Source organism: Arachis hypogaea, chromosome 14 (assembly GCF_003086295.3).
Source record: "Arachis hypogaea cultivar Tifrunner chromosome 14, arahy.Tifrunner.gnm2.J5K5, whole genome shotgun sequence".
Taxonomy (NCBI): domain Eukaryota; kingdom Viridiplantae; phylum Streptophyta; class Magnoliopsida; order Fabales; family Fabaceae; genus Arachis; species Arachis hypogaea.
The window spans coordinates 79,444,399-79,460,584 of NC_092049.1; the positions used below are offsets into that span (position 1 = coordinate 79,444,399).

The following is a 16,186-nucleotide window of genomic DNA, read 5'->3' on the forward strand; positions in this document are numbered from 1 at the left end:
TAGCAGTGGCTAGAAATGGCCTTCCCAGAATGATAGGGTGTAGGTAGCTTTCCTCCATGTCCAAAATGACAAAGTCTGTGGGGAAGAAATAATTTCCCACTTTCACCAGCACATTCTCAACTACCCCTTCAGCTTGCTTCTGAGTTTTGTCAGCCAGTTGTATGATTACATCAGTGGATCTCACCTCATTCAGTTGTAGCCTCTTCATAAGAGTCAGAGGCATCACATTTATGCTAGCTCCTAGATCACAGAATCCTCTGTCAATTTTTGTTTCCCCTATGATGCAGGGGATATGAAAACTTCCTGGGTATGTTTTCTTAGAGACTATGTCCTTCTTGATGAGGGCACTGCATTCTTTGTTCATTATTACAGTTTGTCCTCCCTTCAAAACTCTTTTCTTGCTCAGCAATTCCTTTAAATACTTGATATGTGTAGGCATCTGCTGGAGAATCTCAAGGAAGGGAATATTGATATGGAGAGACTTAAATGTCTCTAAAAACCTTGAATAGGTTTTCCCTTTTTCACCTCCTCCTAACCTCTGAGGAAATGGTGCTTTTGGTTGGTATGTTTCCAGCATGCCTTTTTGCAGTTCCTTGGCTTGCTCAGTTTCACTTTCCTGCTTAGCTTCTTCCACACCTTCCTTCAAGATTTCTGGCTCCTGTTCTGAGGGTCTGATTCCTTCTTCTTCTAAGACTTCCTTCAATATGGTGATGGCCTTGCATTCTTCCCATCTCACTCCCTTTTGTTCCCCTTTAGGATTCATTTCTGTGTCACTAGGGAACACTACAGTTGACTTGGGGGCCTGTTGAGATAGTTCTCCTACTTGAGACTCCATCCTCTTGAGTTTTTCACCATGGTTCCTTAAGGTAGATCTCACATCATCCCTAAAGCTTTTCAACTCACTTATGTCCTGACCCATGTTTGCCAGCATTCCTTCTATCCTGTTTAATTGATCTTAAAATTGTTGGTTCGGATTAGGTTGGGTAGGTTGATTATTTTGGCCATGATATGATGGTTGGGAGTAAGTGTTTTGTGTGGCTTGGTATGATCTTTGGTTGGAGTTTTGGTATGTGGACTTGTTATGTTGGTTTTGCTGGTTTCCCCACCCAAAGTTTGGGTGGTTTTTCCAGCCTGGGTTGTAAGTGTTGGAATGTGGATCATATGGTTGCCTTTGTTGATTTCCTACATAATTGGCCTCTTCCCAATCACCTCCTTCAGTGCTTACTTCCTCTTGATCTTGTGTGTGTATTGCAGCCACTTGCTTTGTTTCTAATTTCCTGGTGAGCTCTGCTAGTTGCTTGGCAAACACCTTGTTTTGGGCTAAAATTGTATCAACATGGTTCAGCTCCATGACTCCCTTAGTGTTGTGTCTCTCTGAAGCATAGTAGTACTCATTCTCAGCCACTGTCTCAATCACTTCAATGGCTTCTTCCACAGTCTTTTTCCTGTTCAATGAACCTCCTGATGAATGGTCTACAGCCTTCCTTGATTCATAAGAAAGTCCATCATAGAAAATATGCAATTGCACCCAGTCATGGAACATGTCTGGTGGGCATTTCCTTGTCAAATCCTTGAATCTCTCCCATGCCTCGTAGAGCGTTTCACCATCTTGTTGTCTAAAAGTCTGAACCTCAGATCGAAGCCTATTGACCTTTTGTGGGGGGTAGAAACGTGCCAGAAACTTGCTTTCCACCTCATCCCAGGTTGTTAGGCTCCCCCTTGGGAATGATTCCAGCCACTTAGCTGCATTGTCCCTAAGTGAGAATGGGAACAAGAGCAGTTTATAGGTATCTTCCTGGACTCCATTGGACTTCACAGTGTCGCAAATTCTCAGGAATTTTGTGAGATGTTGGTTTGGATCTTCATTAGCACTCCCACCAAATGAACAATGATCCTCCACAAGTGATATTAGCTGTGGTTTGAGTTCAAAATTGTTGGCCTGAATGGGTGGTTTCTGAATGCTGCTACCACAATTCCCAGAGGTTGGGTTTATGTATGAACCAAGAACCCTCCTCTCAGGAATGGCATTGTTTCCATCAGCCCTCTCATGGTTGTGAACTTCTCTATCCATGTTGAGATCTAGAGCTTCCTCAAAATTGTCCTCAGATTCTCCTTCAGATTCCTCTTCTCTCAGTATTCTCTTCCCTCTTGCTTCCCTTCTAAGTCTATGAAGGGTCCTCTCTGGTTCGGTATATGGAGGAGTTGATGTCTCTCCTCTCCTACCTGTCATACAAGAACACAGCACAGGCACCAAACAAGTGAAATACTCTTGGTTAATGGAAGAGTATGGTTAGAGCAGTTGAGGAATTAATTCAAATAGTTAGTGAGTCAGTGAGTTAGTTGCTTGAATTTAAAGGCATAAAGAAAGAAAACAAGTATCAGAGTGCAGAAGTTAAAATTCAACAAGTAACTTGAACTAAATTATCAAAACAAAAAAATGCTCAATCTAGTTAACTTCCAATTTAAGAATTGTCAATCGAAAACCAATCCCCGGCAACGGCGCCATAAACTTGATGTGCATAAACTTGATATGCTACAATTTAGGAAATTGCACGATCGGCAAAATTCCCTCCGGCAAGTGCACCGGTTATCGTCAAGTAAAAACTCACAATAGAGTGAGGTCGAATCCCACAAGGATTGGTTGAGTGAGCAATTCGGATTAGAAGTATGTTCTAGTTGAGCGGAATCAAGATTTAGATGAGAATTGCGGAATGTAAAATTGCATGAATTAAAGAGCGAGAAGCTAAATTGCTGAAATTAAAAGGGATGGGGTGATTGCATGAATTTAATTGCAGAATGTAAAGAGAAAGTGGTAAATCAGAAATGGGAAGTTCATTGGGTGTTAGGAGATATTGAGATCTCCGAATCACAACAACTTTTATCCCTTCCTCAACCAATGCATTTATTGAATTTTGCTTGGCAATCTTATATGATTGGATCCCAATCCCTTGGCTCACCAATTCTCTCTAAAAACAAACAAATTCCCAATCCCTTGGTTTAAATGTTCATAAGAAGAGATGATGCTCGATCACTAATTATACCACACAGTTTCATGAACCACAATTTGGTAGGATTACATGTCACAATATCCATCCAAACCCCAATCAATTCACTGTGAGAAAGCTTCTCTAGCATGAATCCTCCATTCCTTTCCCAAGGTTCCGAAGGATTCCAATTATGGGTAGTTTCTTTCCCAAGACAACTACCCAATGGAATTAGATCGAGAAGCTTTCTAACAAAATTCAAGAGAAAAGATTGAAGAAGAAGATAAAACTATTATTGATTCATTGAATTACAATAGAGCTCCCTAACCCAATGAAAGGGGTTTAGTGAGTCATAGCTCTGAATTCAATTACAAAACTCAAAGAAAAATGATCCAAAGTTCTCCGTCTAAAAGTTCCGTCTAACTTAAATTCTATCCTATTTATACACTTTCTAAATTGAGCTTCTGTTGTGTTTCTTGGGCTTTGAGGCCTTTCCCTGATTTCCTTTTGCTTTGGGTTTATGGTCCATAATCCTGATGAGGCTGTGATCCAATTCTGTAACATTCATTGAGCAAACTTAGTGATAAACAAGTAATGACACAAGACTCAACAAATTGAAGCTCCAGACTCATCAATTCTTCAGGCCCAATCCCATAAACCATGATATTCAATTGGGTTTCATACCATAATACGTTTAAGTTAATGTTTGTGCTCAAATGCTAACTTAAACTTCAATATATTTGGCCCAGAAATCCTTTCAAAAAGTGGCGTTTAAGTTGAAGTTTAAGTTTTAGTTTAAGGTTAAACTGAAACTTAAACGTGGAAATGGAAGAAAGCAACCCAGGAGTGTGAAATGTCGAACACGTTTAAGCTTCAGTTTAAGGTTAAACTGAAGCTTAAACGTGGAAATGAAGAAAGCAACCCTGGAGGAGCAATTGGGTCGAACACGTTTAAGCTTCAGTTTAAGGTTAAACTGAAGCTTAAACATGGAAATGAGAAAGCAACTTTGGAGGAGAGAAATAGTCGAACACGTTTAAGCTCCAGTTTAACCTTAAACTGGAGCTTAAACGTGGAAATGCTCCTGGTGCCTTTCTTACTTATGGCGTTTAACCTCCAGTTTAAGGTTAAACTGGAGGTTAAACGTGGAAATGCTTCCTGGTGAGAAATTGTGTCGAACACGTTTAAGCTCCAGTTTAAGGTTAAACTGGAGCTTAAACGTGGAAATGCTCCCTTGGTGAAATTCTCATTCTGGCGTTTAACTTCCAGTTTAAGGTTAAACTGGAGGTTAAACGCCAGTTCCAGCATTTCTTAGCCTTCATGATTCTGGCGTTTAAGCTCCAGTTTAGGCTTAAACTGGAACTTAAACGCCATTTCCAACATTATATGGTTTGGTAGTTTAAGTTCCAGTTTAAGCTTAAACTGGAACTTAAACTCCACATGTGATATTCAAGCTTCCTTTATTGATTTTGTTGCTTCCTTGCCTAGCCTCTTCTTCCCTGAAATCATCCAAACAATTGCATCAAAGTCTTGCAAAATTTCATGAGAAATCTTCCATTCATAGCATTCAAGTAATATAACTAAAAACTCATGGAATTTGCATCAAAATCATACTGTTTGGATGGTTCATTGCTTTGTTATTCATTTAACCATTCTTGGTTACTTTAAGCTCAAGAAAATGCATAAAACAACTAAAACTAACAGAAAAATGCTAGTGAAACTAGCCTAAGATGCCTTGGCATCAAATACACACTTGTCTTCAAAAGGCATACGTTGGAAATTGTGGACATGCAACATTGGAATGGGGATATTCTTGGAGACCGAACTAATCCTCCTCACAAAGTTGATGATCCTTGTCCTCTTCCATTGATAAACCCCATCCGTCCATCACACAACAACTCCATCAATCCACACCTTCCATTCACTCACCACCTTTCTATATAAGTAACCCTTATTCCGTACCCCACCTTCACATTTCACTCTCACTCTTCACACCTCTCCTTTTCAGAACCAAGCACTTCCTACCCCGTTACAAACACTCTCACTAACTCCCTTCATTGTACCGAATCCTAATCAACCGAAGCCCATTCTCCACACCCTTTCTTTTCAAAAGTCACTCATGGCATCATCAAGCTCTAAAAGAAGAAAGGGAAAGGAGCTTATGGAGCAACGTCCTTTTGATGAAAAGAAGTTTAGAACTTGTTATCATGCATTATAGTACGGATGGATGGTTGATAAGGAGATCGTCTACGAGCTGGGCTTTCAAGTCAGAAAGACTGAGTGTCCCGAAATCAGAAAGAAGGTGGAAAAGAGAAGATGGGAGCTCCTCACTGATCCGGTCACTAGAGTAAACGCAAATCTTGTAAGAGAATTTTATGCAAATGCTGTTCGGTATGATAAGGCAGATGAGTCTTATACAAGTTTCGTAAGAGGAAAGACCGTGGATTTCAGTCCCATGAGTGTCCTGGGAGCATTAAAGTTGCGGTCTATACCATTTGAGGAGGAGAGCTATCATTCAAGAATTGATAACAACCCCAATTATGACCAGATTGTGCAAGATATATGTGTACAAGGTGCTGACTGGGTGCGAGATTCCGAACGGAAACCCAGGTTCATTAAGAGAGGGGACCTCACTCCTGAAGCAAAGGGGTGGTTCAAAATTGTAAGGAGATCCATCCTCCCCGCAGGGAACAACTCAGATGTGAATCTCAAAAGAGCCACAATGGTACACTGTATACTCAAAGGAGGAGAGATCAAGGTTCATGAACTCATAGCCCAAGGCATTAGGAAGAGGGCCAGGAATAGCGATTCTAGAGGAAAGTTAGGCTACCCCAGCACTATTTTCAGACTCTGTGACAAGGCTGGGGTGGTGTTTGAAGATGAAGAACCCAAGTGGATCAAAGAGGGCATTCCTATTACAGTCTGAAGGATGAATGCTGTTGCATCCCCCTTACCTCAACGAAAGCCAAGGAAGAGGCCAGCCCATCAAGTAGTAGAAGGACAAGACCTAGAAGAGCAAGCCCCAGCCACCTTGAACATGCACCAATTACAAGAAGCCATTGATGGCTTATCTAGTTAATATTGGGCAAATCAAGAGGCACAGAAGGAGCTCCAGCTACAAATGATGAACCGCCAAGAAGAATCATTTGCTAGATGGACGAATAAACAAGGGGAGTGGGAGAAGCAAAGGATGGAGCGGCAATTGGAACAAGGAAAACAATGGGGTGAATCTTTCCACAGGATAGAACAAAGGCAAATTAAACAACAAGAATCTCTCCAGAAGCTAGTCAACATCCAAGCACATCAAGGTGCACACATACATGAGATGCATCGAAAACAAATAGAACAAGCAGAACTCTTTGACGAGCACAGGGCATTTTCTGAAGGGGTTTACATGAGTGAAAGTGGAAATCATGTAAACATGCTAGCAAGGCTTGGATACTTAGTTGGACAGCTACCTAATGTACATCCGGGAATCACAAAATATGATGAAGTGAAGGATGAGTTAGCACGAGAAGAAAGAGTAAGGGTAGAGAAGAGTCATGAATCAGTAAAGAAGGCACTTGAAGACTGGAAAAGAGCCAGACTAGCACGGATGCAAGGAAGTACAAGTAGACATAAAGAGGACAAGCAAGAGAAAGAGCATGGGCAATCCCATGAGTAAAAGGTGGTGGAGTTCCCTCCCTGTTCCATTTGTTTTAATGCTTTAAATAAGAAAGATCATGTATGAAATAGAACATGCTTCCATGGTAGTTAGAAATTTTCAATTCTGTTTTTAAGTTTTTCACTGCTTTGGTCATATGTGTGCTGTCTAGATGTCACTGCATCCTTGCTATGCTTACTTGTATGCTTGTCCTTTCTAATCAAATAAAAAGAGAATGTGTGTTATCAAAGACCAGAGTGGAGTTCATATTGTGGAGTAAATTCCTTAGTTGTGATGTGGTCATAAGTTAGCTAAGTTGGTTCACCAACAAAGGTGGGAAGACAACTATCTGGCCTGAATCATATGCTTGAAACACGCCCCATGAGACTAGCTAAATAACAAGATCCTAATAAGAAAAAGGGGAAAAGAACAATAAGAGTTGAAAAAGAAAGAAAAGTTAATAAAGAATAAGGCTAGGCACCAAGGGTTTGAAACTTGAGAGATGTGCCTATGGTGCTCCTGTACCAAGGATCTGCTTGGATGAATAAGTTCGTCGGAGTGCTTCATCACTTGGTAACTTGGGTTAACTAACCCGGGATTATCAACTAAAAATCCACTATCAAGAGCAACCTTGCTACAGAACATTTAGTAACCCAAAGAGGTGCTGGACACCAAGGTCTCAAGAAAGAAAATAAACAAACCATGTGCCTGTGGTGTATATGTATGGGGGAAAGAGACTTGGGGGAGTAAGTCCTTAGGGGTGTCTCAACACCTAGCACCTTGAACTAACTGGTTCGGGAGTGCTGGCTGAAAGCTTATCTTAAAGAGTCGCCCCCTCAAAGAGCACCTAGTCTAAGAACACAAACAAGCCCTGAAATAACAAAAAGGATCAATGAATAAAAGTCTCATGGGATGCAATCAAGTGAGTGTTCTAGGACATGATAAAGGTCTGAAAGCCAGTGAAGGAATGAACCTAAGTTGCTATGCATGAAACCACCATAAAACCAAAGGACATAACTTCCACAATAATGACTCATTTCTCTTGGCATTCCATTCATCATTCTCTTGTTCCAGTAATTGCTTAGGGACAAGCAAGCTTTAAGTTTGGTGTTGTGATGCTAGGGCATTTTGGCCAGTTTCACTGACCTTTATTTTCTTAGGGTAGTTTCATGCATTTTCTTAAGGAATAAGCAAGTTTTGGGTAGAATTTCACTTACATCTTGATTCAGGTATACATTGTGCACTTTACATGATTTCATGAGGATTTTGCATGAATTGAATGACAAATTGGATGATGCATTTCCCATGACTTGGACTAGAGCTTTGATGCACTTTATTGCTTGATTTCAGGACAAAGAAAGCAAGAAAGAACCACGTTAGCAGCCACGTTAGTCTAACTAACGTGACCTTTAACGTGGAATGGGAGCTAACTTGAAAAGTTAATGAGAAAAGTAATCGCCAATAACGCCCTCGAAGCCATAATAGCCCACGTTAAGAGTCACGTTAACTAAGTTAACGTGAACTCTAACGTGGAAAAAAGAAATGAAGCCAACATTAGTGACACTTACCTTTGTCACTAATGTTGGACCAAGCTCACAATTGGCCACGTTAAGAGCCACGTTAACTCAGTTAACGTGGACTCTAACGTTGAGAAGCAAAAGAGAAGCCAACGTTAGTGACACTTACCTTTGTCACTAATGTTGAGCTAAGCCACAATGAGCCACGTTAACTCCCACGTTAACTTAGTTAACGAGGAAGCTAACGTGGAGGGAGCAAGAATCACCAACGTTAGTGACACTCACCTTTGTCACTAACGTTGGAATGAGCCAATATAAGCAACGTTAACTCCCACGTTAGCTTAGTTAACGTGGAAGCTAACGTGGATAAGGGAATAATGAGCCAACGTTAGTGACACTCACCTTTGTCACTAACGTTGGAAATGGCTATCATTGCTACGTTAGAAGCCACCTTAACTAGGTTAACGTGGACTCTAACGTGGGAAGTAGGGGCAGATTGGAACGTTAGTGACAAAGGTAAGTGTCACAAACGTTCTCGAAGGATTGGCAAGCTTACGTTAAGAGCCACGTTGACCTAGTTAACGTGGACTCTAACGTAGGGGGAAGGGAAGACTCTCAACGTTATTGGGAAAGGTGAGTCCCAATAACGTCTGCGAAGGACCAAGAGGCAACGTTAGTGGTCACGTTAGTGCCACTAACGTTGAAGTTAACGTGGATCATCTCTGGGTGAGGAACGTTAGTGAAAAAGGTGATTGTCACTAACGTTCTCAAACCCACACTCTCACTTAACATTAACGCCACTAACATCCTGAGCTAAACACCCTGCCTACTTCACACTTTCTCTCTGCAAGTAAAGCTAAGGCCACTGCAGAAGATAACTGCTTCAAACTCAAAATCCAAAGGCCCATATCCAAGACTTGAAGAACCAACTAGAAGATCAGAAGAGTAGTATATATAGGGGTTGTTTTGAATTAGGAAAGGAGCTTTTTGGGGGATTGGAAATTGGGAACTACTCTCTGTATAATTTCTCTGCACTTCTAGTTCTAGTTTTCATGATGTATTCTCCATCTTTGTTTTCTATTTCCAGAGCTATGAACAACTAAACCCCTTTCATTGGGTTAGGGAGCTCTGTTGTAATTTGATGGATCAATACTAGTTTTCATTACTCTTCTTCTATCTGTTCTCTTGATTTTACTAGAAAGCTTTCAATCTTCATCCAATTGGGTAGTTATCTTGAAAAAGAAGCTATTCATACTTGGATCTCTTCTGAACCTTGGAAGAGGAATGAAGAGATCATACTAGAAATGCTTTCTCATGTTGGACCAAATTGGGTTTGTTGGATACGGTGACTATAATCCTACCAACACTTGATTTGGGAATGCATGTGGTATAATCAGTGACCATACTTCATCTCTTCTCATGAGCAATTGACCAAGGAATTGGCTATTGATCAAGATTTGAGAGATTGAATTGCCAAGGAATTGGAATTCGATCACTTAAGATTGCCAAGGAGATCAATGAATGCATTGATTGAGGAAGAGATGGAAATGAACTTGATCTAAAGAATGCAACATCTCCTACGCCCAATGAATCCCCATTTCTGATCTTACCCATTCTCTTTAATTTCTGCAATTTACTTTTATGAGCATCTTCCCCATTTCCATTTACAATTCTGCAATTTACTTTCTGTCATTTACTTTTACTTTTAGCTCTTTACTTTCTGCATTTACATTTTCTGCTATTTACTTTCCCGCCATTTAATTTCCTGCAACACTCAAACCAAATTCTGCTATGGTCAACTAGAACATTCCTCTAATTAAAGTTGCTTGACCAATCAATCCGTGTGCATCACTCTCGATCCCAGGTTCAATGTTCTTTTACTTTATATTTATCTCTTACTTTCAGATACTCTAATGCTTATATTAGTTATGTTGCCTATTTGGCTTATGCTACATTCATGTTACAGATTACTCTTTTGAATTAATGTTATTTGAGGTATTTCAGTTTAATATTGCTTTCTCTTATTTACATTATTGTTATTCCCATCTGAAGACATTTTTATTCCAGTAGATTTACTTTTCTTCTTTTTGGTCTTGGTTAAGAAATCAGTAACTCAGGAGTTATCAAATTCAAACATGAATGATAATTGTTATCTTGTTAATTAAATGAACTTCAATAATCCCAATCTTTTCTTAGGAAATAAATAGGATTCGAAGATCAAACCAATTAATCCCTTGACCTTCCTTTATCTTAGTAAAGGTTAACAAAGTGGAATTAAGATTCAATTCTCATCATCATTGATAAGGATAACTAGGATAGGACCTCTAATTTCTCATACCTTGCCAAAAGTATTTACAGTCATTTGTTTGTTTTACTTGCCATTTAAATTGCTTGTTCTCTCAACCTCCAATCTATGACTTAAGTGATGAGGAAGACATAGATGGCTTTGATCAGGACATGGATATATTTGAAGAATCTTGCAAGGAAGTGGAGAATTTCATAGAAGAGCACAAGGGAGTAGAACTCACAGAACCACTGGAACCACCTATCCCAAGGCCATTACCACCCAATACAAGTTTCAAGTGGGTACAATCCTTAACCTTTAACTTTATTTTTCCACTTGAATATGGTTTGCTTGAAACAGATGGCCAGCTTAGAGCTCTCTGCGGCTTTAAGAGTAAAAGGGAAATGGCTCGTACTCAGAGCTGGTGCACAAGGTTCAATAAGGTTCCACGCTTCAACTCGAAGTGCACGGATTGGCATCATGATCAATCAGATGGATCTCGGAAAATGTTTGGTTATCCTGGTGAGAATCTAATTTCTAAACCACCCGGATGGAAAAGTATAGATCAAGACGAAGGCGGATTTAAAAGCAAAGTTTGGGATCCTGGAATCTGTGCTGACATTCATCACCCCGAGAGCCTGACAATCTGTTTGAAGCTGTTCAGAAGCTTCACATGCTTAGTTTGGGACCCCAGAGGCTATTGGCATTCCAAGCATTGGTGGAGATTTCTGGATGAATTTAAGCATAAGCCGCCATAACAGGAAGCTCATCCAATGTCCAACCTAAGGACTTTAACTAAAAGTGCTAGGTGGGAGACAACCCACCATGGTATGATCATCCCTTTTTCAATTTTTATTTAGTTTTATTTGTTTTCAAGTTTTATTTTATTGAACCTGGAGTTTTGCATCTCATTCATATTAATCATTGCATTCTGCATACTGCATAATTGCATACCTACATAAAAAAAGGGGGTGCGCGACGCGACCGCATCACTCATGCGATCGCGTCACATTGAAAAAAACACTTCCCACGCGACCGCGTCATTCACGCAGCCACGTGACCTGGAGACCGGTGTAAAGATCCAACGTCCAGAAAGTTAGGTTGGAATCGTGCGACCATTGTGTGTTTCGCACAATTGACCCATGCGATCGCGTCATTCACGCGATCGCGTCACTTGCATAACACACATCCCACGCGACAGCGTGAGCGACACGATCACGTCGCATAGGATTACACAACACCCCAAAAGGAGACAGAGAGTTGCGCTGAAACGACGCTGGATTCGTGCGTTTAGCACAAATTCCAGCGACGCGATCGCATTCCCCAGGCGATCGCGTCATTCACTCTTTTCCCATTCCATGCGATCGCGTCCCCCACGCGATCGCGTCGACCCCATTTTCGCCCCAACCACGCGACCACGTGCCCCACGCGATCGCGTGGATTCAAATTTATAACCCCCCCAGTCATGCGAACCCTATCAGTCACGCCTCCCCCCCCCCAAACCCTTTCCTCCCTCTCTTCTTCTCCAACCCCCAACCACCACCCAGCCACCATCACCGCCACCGCTAGACGCCGCCGACCACCTAGACCCCACCGCCACCAACCCTCCTTCCTCCTACCCCCTTCTCTCTTCTTCTTTCTTCCTCTCCCCCCCAACCGCCACTGCCCTCCGCGACCACCACCCACCGCCGCCGCCCCGTCACCACTGCCCAGCGCCACCCACACGCCCCATTCCTTCCCCTATTACCTCCCCTACCCCCATTACACCACCCCCTTTCTCTTCCTTCCTCCGAACAGCAGCCACCGCCGCCGCGCCACCCTCTTCCGCCGCGCCGGACGCCACCGCCGTCATCCCCAGCCACCTCTCTGCCCCACTCTCTCTCTTACGCCTACCAGGTTCCGACGAACGCCACCCTTCTATCCTTCGTAGTTAATACATTTTTTCTGTTCATGTTTGTCATTAGGCTAGTTAGATATGAATATTGTAGTGGATTTTAGGTTGTTAGGTAGCCTAGGATGTGGTTAGTGGATTTAGGTCTGTTTAATTGCGCTGTTCGTGTTTCTTGTTTTATTCTGCTGTTGCTGTGATGATTGTAATGTTCATATGCTATACTTTCCTTGTTTCCTGCTACTATGTACACTGAATTTTCATGTTTATATTCCTTATATGTAATTGCAGCTTGAATTTTTATTCATATGAACTATTTGATTGCTGTTTATTTTCCAGGATAATCCAATTTTAGCCGAAATGCTGCCCAAATTTCTGTAAAATGTTTTCATTCATGTTTTGGTTTTGGCATTTTGAACTCTGCTTTCCTCTAATTTAACAAAACCAATTCATGACTACCCGGGCATGCTTTCTTATCCTTTTTGATTTCCTGGTTCTTAAACTGCATTTTTGATGTTTGATTCCAATTTTTGCTTTCTCTATATCTATTTGAATCATCATCACCCTGTTTTCCTTGTTTGGATATGAGTTACTTATAGTTTCTAACTGTGAATACTTGTTACTTGGAATATTTTCATTATGCCACTTACCTTAACCCGCTTTTTACTGATTCACTAATGTTAACTTCCTAAACTCTTTTTCAATTCTAACCAACCTAACCTTTCCAAACTTTTCTCTGATTTTCTTTCACTTTCTTTTAACATACTAACCATGGCATGATGTTAATTTTTCTATTTAACATGAATTCAATTACATTTTGGATTTTGATTTCTTCTTTTCAAACTTTTAACTCCTATTAAATCCTTAATGCACATTTACTTAGCTCATATTCATTACTATCCTGCTCCTTTGCCCCTATGTGCTTCTTTTGTTAATTGCCTCCTTGTTTTCATGTTTTTATTATATCCTTGAATTCTATTTTTCAGGATGTCGGACTCCCACAGAAAAGGGAAAGGAAAGACAACAACTGGCAAACGAAAAAGAGGAGAAGCCTCTATGTCTATCATAGAACTCATGCATGATGCCTTCTTGCGGGAGAAAAATTTTACCCCTGGTGCACGAAATTGTGATCCCTGGTAATGGCTCCAAAAGCTTGGTGCTCTAATCTTAATTCATAATTTGTCACAACTTCGATACAACTAACCAGCAAGTGCACTGGGTCATCCAAGTAATAAAACCTTACGTGAGTAAGGGTCGATCCCACGGAGATTGTCGGTATGAAGCAAGCTATGGTCACCTTGTAAATCTCAGTCAGGTGGATTCAGATGGTTTTATAAAGTGATAGATAGAAGATAAGTAAAATATAACTAGGATAGAGATACTTATGTAATTCATTGGTGAGAATTTCAGATAAGCATATAGAGATGTTTTCATCCCTCTGAACCTCTGCTTTCATGCTATCTTCATCCAATCAATCCTACTCCTTTCCATGGCAAGCTATATGTTAGGCATCACCGTTGTCAATGGCTACATCCTGTCCTCTCAGTGAAAATGGTCCAATGCGCTGTCACTGCATGGCTAATCACCTGTCGGTTCTCGATCATACTGGAATATGATCCATTGATCCTTTTGCGTCTGTCACTACGCCCAGCACTCGCGAGTTTGAAGCTCGTCACAGCCATCCCTTCCTAGATCCTACTCGGAATACCACAGACAAGGTTTAGACTTTCCGGATCTCAGGAATGGCCATCCATGGGTTCTAACTTATACCACGAAGATTCTGATTGAGGAATCCAAGAGATACTCATTCAATCTAAGATAGAATGGAAGTGGTTGTCAGGCACGTGTTCATAGGGAATGATGATGACTGTCACGATCATCACATTCATGTTGAAGTGCGAATGGATATCTTAGAAGCGGAATAAGTTGAATTGAATAGAAAAACAGTAGTACTTTGTATTAATTCATGAGGAACAGTAGAGCTCCACACCTTAATCTATGGTGTGTAGAAACTCTACCGTTGAAAATACATAAGTGATAAAGTTCAGGCATGGCCGAATGGCCAACCCCCAAACATGATCTAAAGAAACTAAAAGATGTCTAATACAATAGTAAAAAGTCCTATTTATACTAAACTAGTTACTAGGGTTTACAGAAGTAAGTAAATGATGTAGAAATCCACTTCCGGGGCCCACTTGGTATGTGCTTGGGCTGAGCTTGAAATTTACACGTGGAGAGGTCATTCTTGGAGTTGAACGCCAGTTTGTAACGTGTTTCTTGCGTTCAACTCTGGTTTGTGACGTGTTTCTGGCGTTTAACTCCAAACTGCAGCGTAGAACTGGCGTTCAACGCCCTTTTCCGTTGTCTAAACTAGGGCAAAGTATGGACTATTATATATTGCTGGAAAGCCCTGGATGTCTACTTTCCAACGCCGTTAAGAGCGCGCCATTTGGAATTTTGTAGCTCCAGGAAATCCACTTTGAGGGCAGGGAGGTTAGAATCCAACAACATCAGCAGTCCTTCTTCAACCTCTGAATCTGATTTTTGCTCAAGTCCCTCAATTTCAGCCGGAAAATACCTGAAATCACAGAAAAATACACAAACTCATAGTAAAGTCCAGAAATGTGAATTTAACATAAAAACTAATAAAAACATCCCTAAAAGTAACTAGATCCTACTAAAGACATACTAAAAACAATGCTAAAAAGCGTATAAATAGTAAAGTCCAGAAATGATAATTTAACATAAAAACTAATAAAAACATCCCTAAAAGTAACTAGATCCTACTAAAGACATACTAAAAACAATGCTAAAAAGCGTATAAATTATCCGCTCATCACAACACCAAACATAAATTGTTGCTTGTCCCCAAGCAACTGAAAATCAAATAGGATAAAAAGAAGAGAATATACTATAAATTCCAAACTATCAATGAAACATAGATTTAACATAAAAACTAATAAAAACATCCCTAAAAGTAACTAGATCCTACTAAAGACATACTAAAAACAATGCTAAAAAGCGTATAAATAGTAAAGTCCAGAAATGATAATTTAACATAAAAACTAATAAAAACATCCCTAAAAGTAACTAGATCCTACTAAAGACATACTAAAAACAATGCTAAAAAGCGTATAAATTATCCGCTCATCACAACACCAAACATAAATTGTTGCTTGTCCCCAAGCAACTGAAAATCAAATAGGATAAAAAGAAGAGAATATACTATAAATTCCAAACTATCAATGAAACATAGCTCCAATCAGATGAGCGGGACTTGTAGCTTTTTGCCTCTTGAATAGTTTTGGCATCTCACTTTATCCATTGAGGTTCAGAATGATTGGCATCTATAGGAACTCAGAGTTCAGATAGTGTTATTGATTCTCCTAGTTCAGTATGTTAATTCTTGAACACAGCTACTTTATGAGTCTTGGTCGTGGCCCTAAGCACTTTGTTTTCCAGTATTACCACCGGATACATAAATGCCACAGACACATAACTGGGTGAACCTTTTCAGATTGTGACTCAGCTTTGCTAAAGTCCCCAATTAGAGGTGTCCAGGGTTCTTAAGCACACTCTTCTTTTGCTTTGGACCTTGACTTTAACCGCTCAGTCTCAAGTTTTCACTTGACACCTTCACGCCACAAGCACATGGTTAGGGACAGCTTGGTTTAGCCGCTTAGGCCAGGATTTTATTCCTTTAGGCCCTCCTATCCACTGATGCTCAAAGCCTTGGGATCCTTTTTATTTATCCTTGCCTTTTGGTTTTAAGGGCTACTGGCTTTTTGCTCTTGCCTTTTGGTTTTAAGAGCTTTTGGCTTTTTCTGCTTGCTTTTTCTTTTTCTCTTTTTTTTTCTGCAAGCTTTTGTATTC

At 40.5% G+C, this 16,186-nt stretch overlaps 1 non-coding gene across 1 annotated transcript; it reads left to right on the forward strand.

The window, feature by feature from the left end:
* The first annotated feature begins 1,541 nt into the window (after window positions 1-1,541).
* Window positions 1,542-1,645, forward strand: LOC112746575 (small nucleolar RNA R71). The gene has a single exon (XR_003174453.1). It is a non-coding gene; the product is annotated as a small nucleolar RNA R71 (small nucleolar RNA).
* The last annotated feature ends 14,541 nt before the right edge of the window (window positions 1,646-16,186 follow it).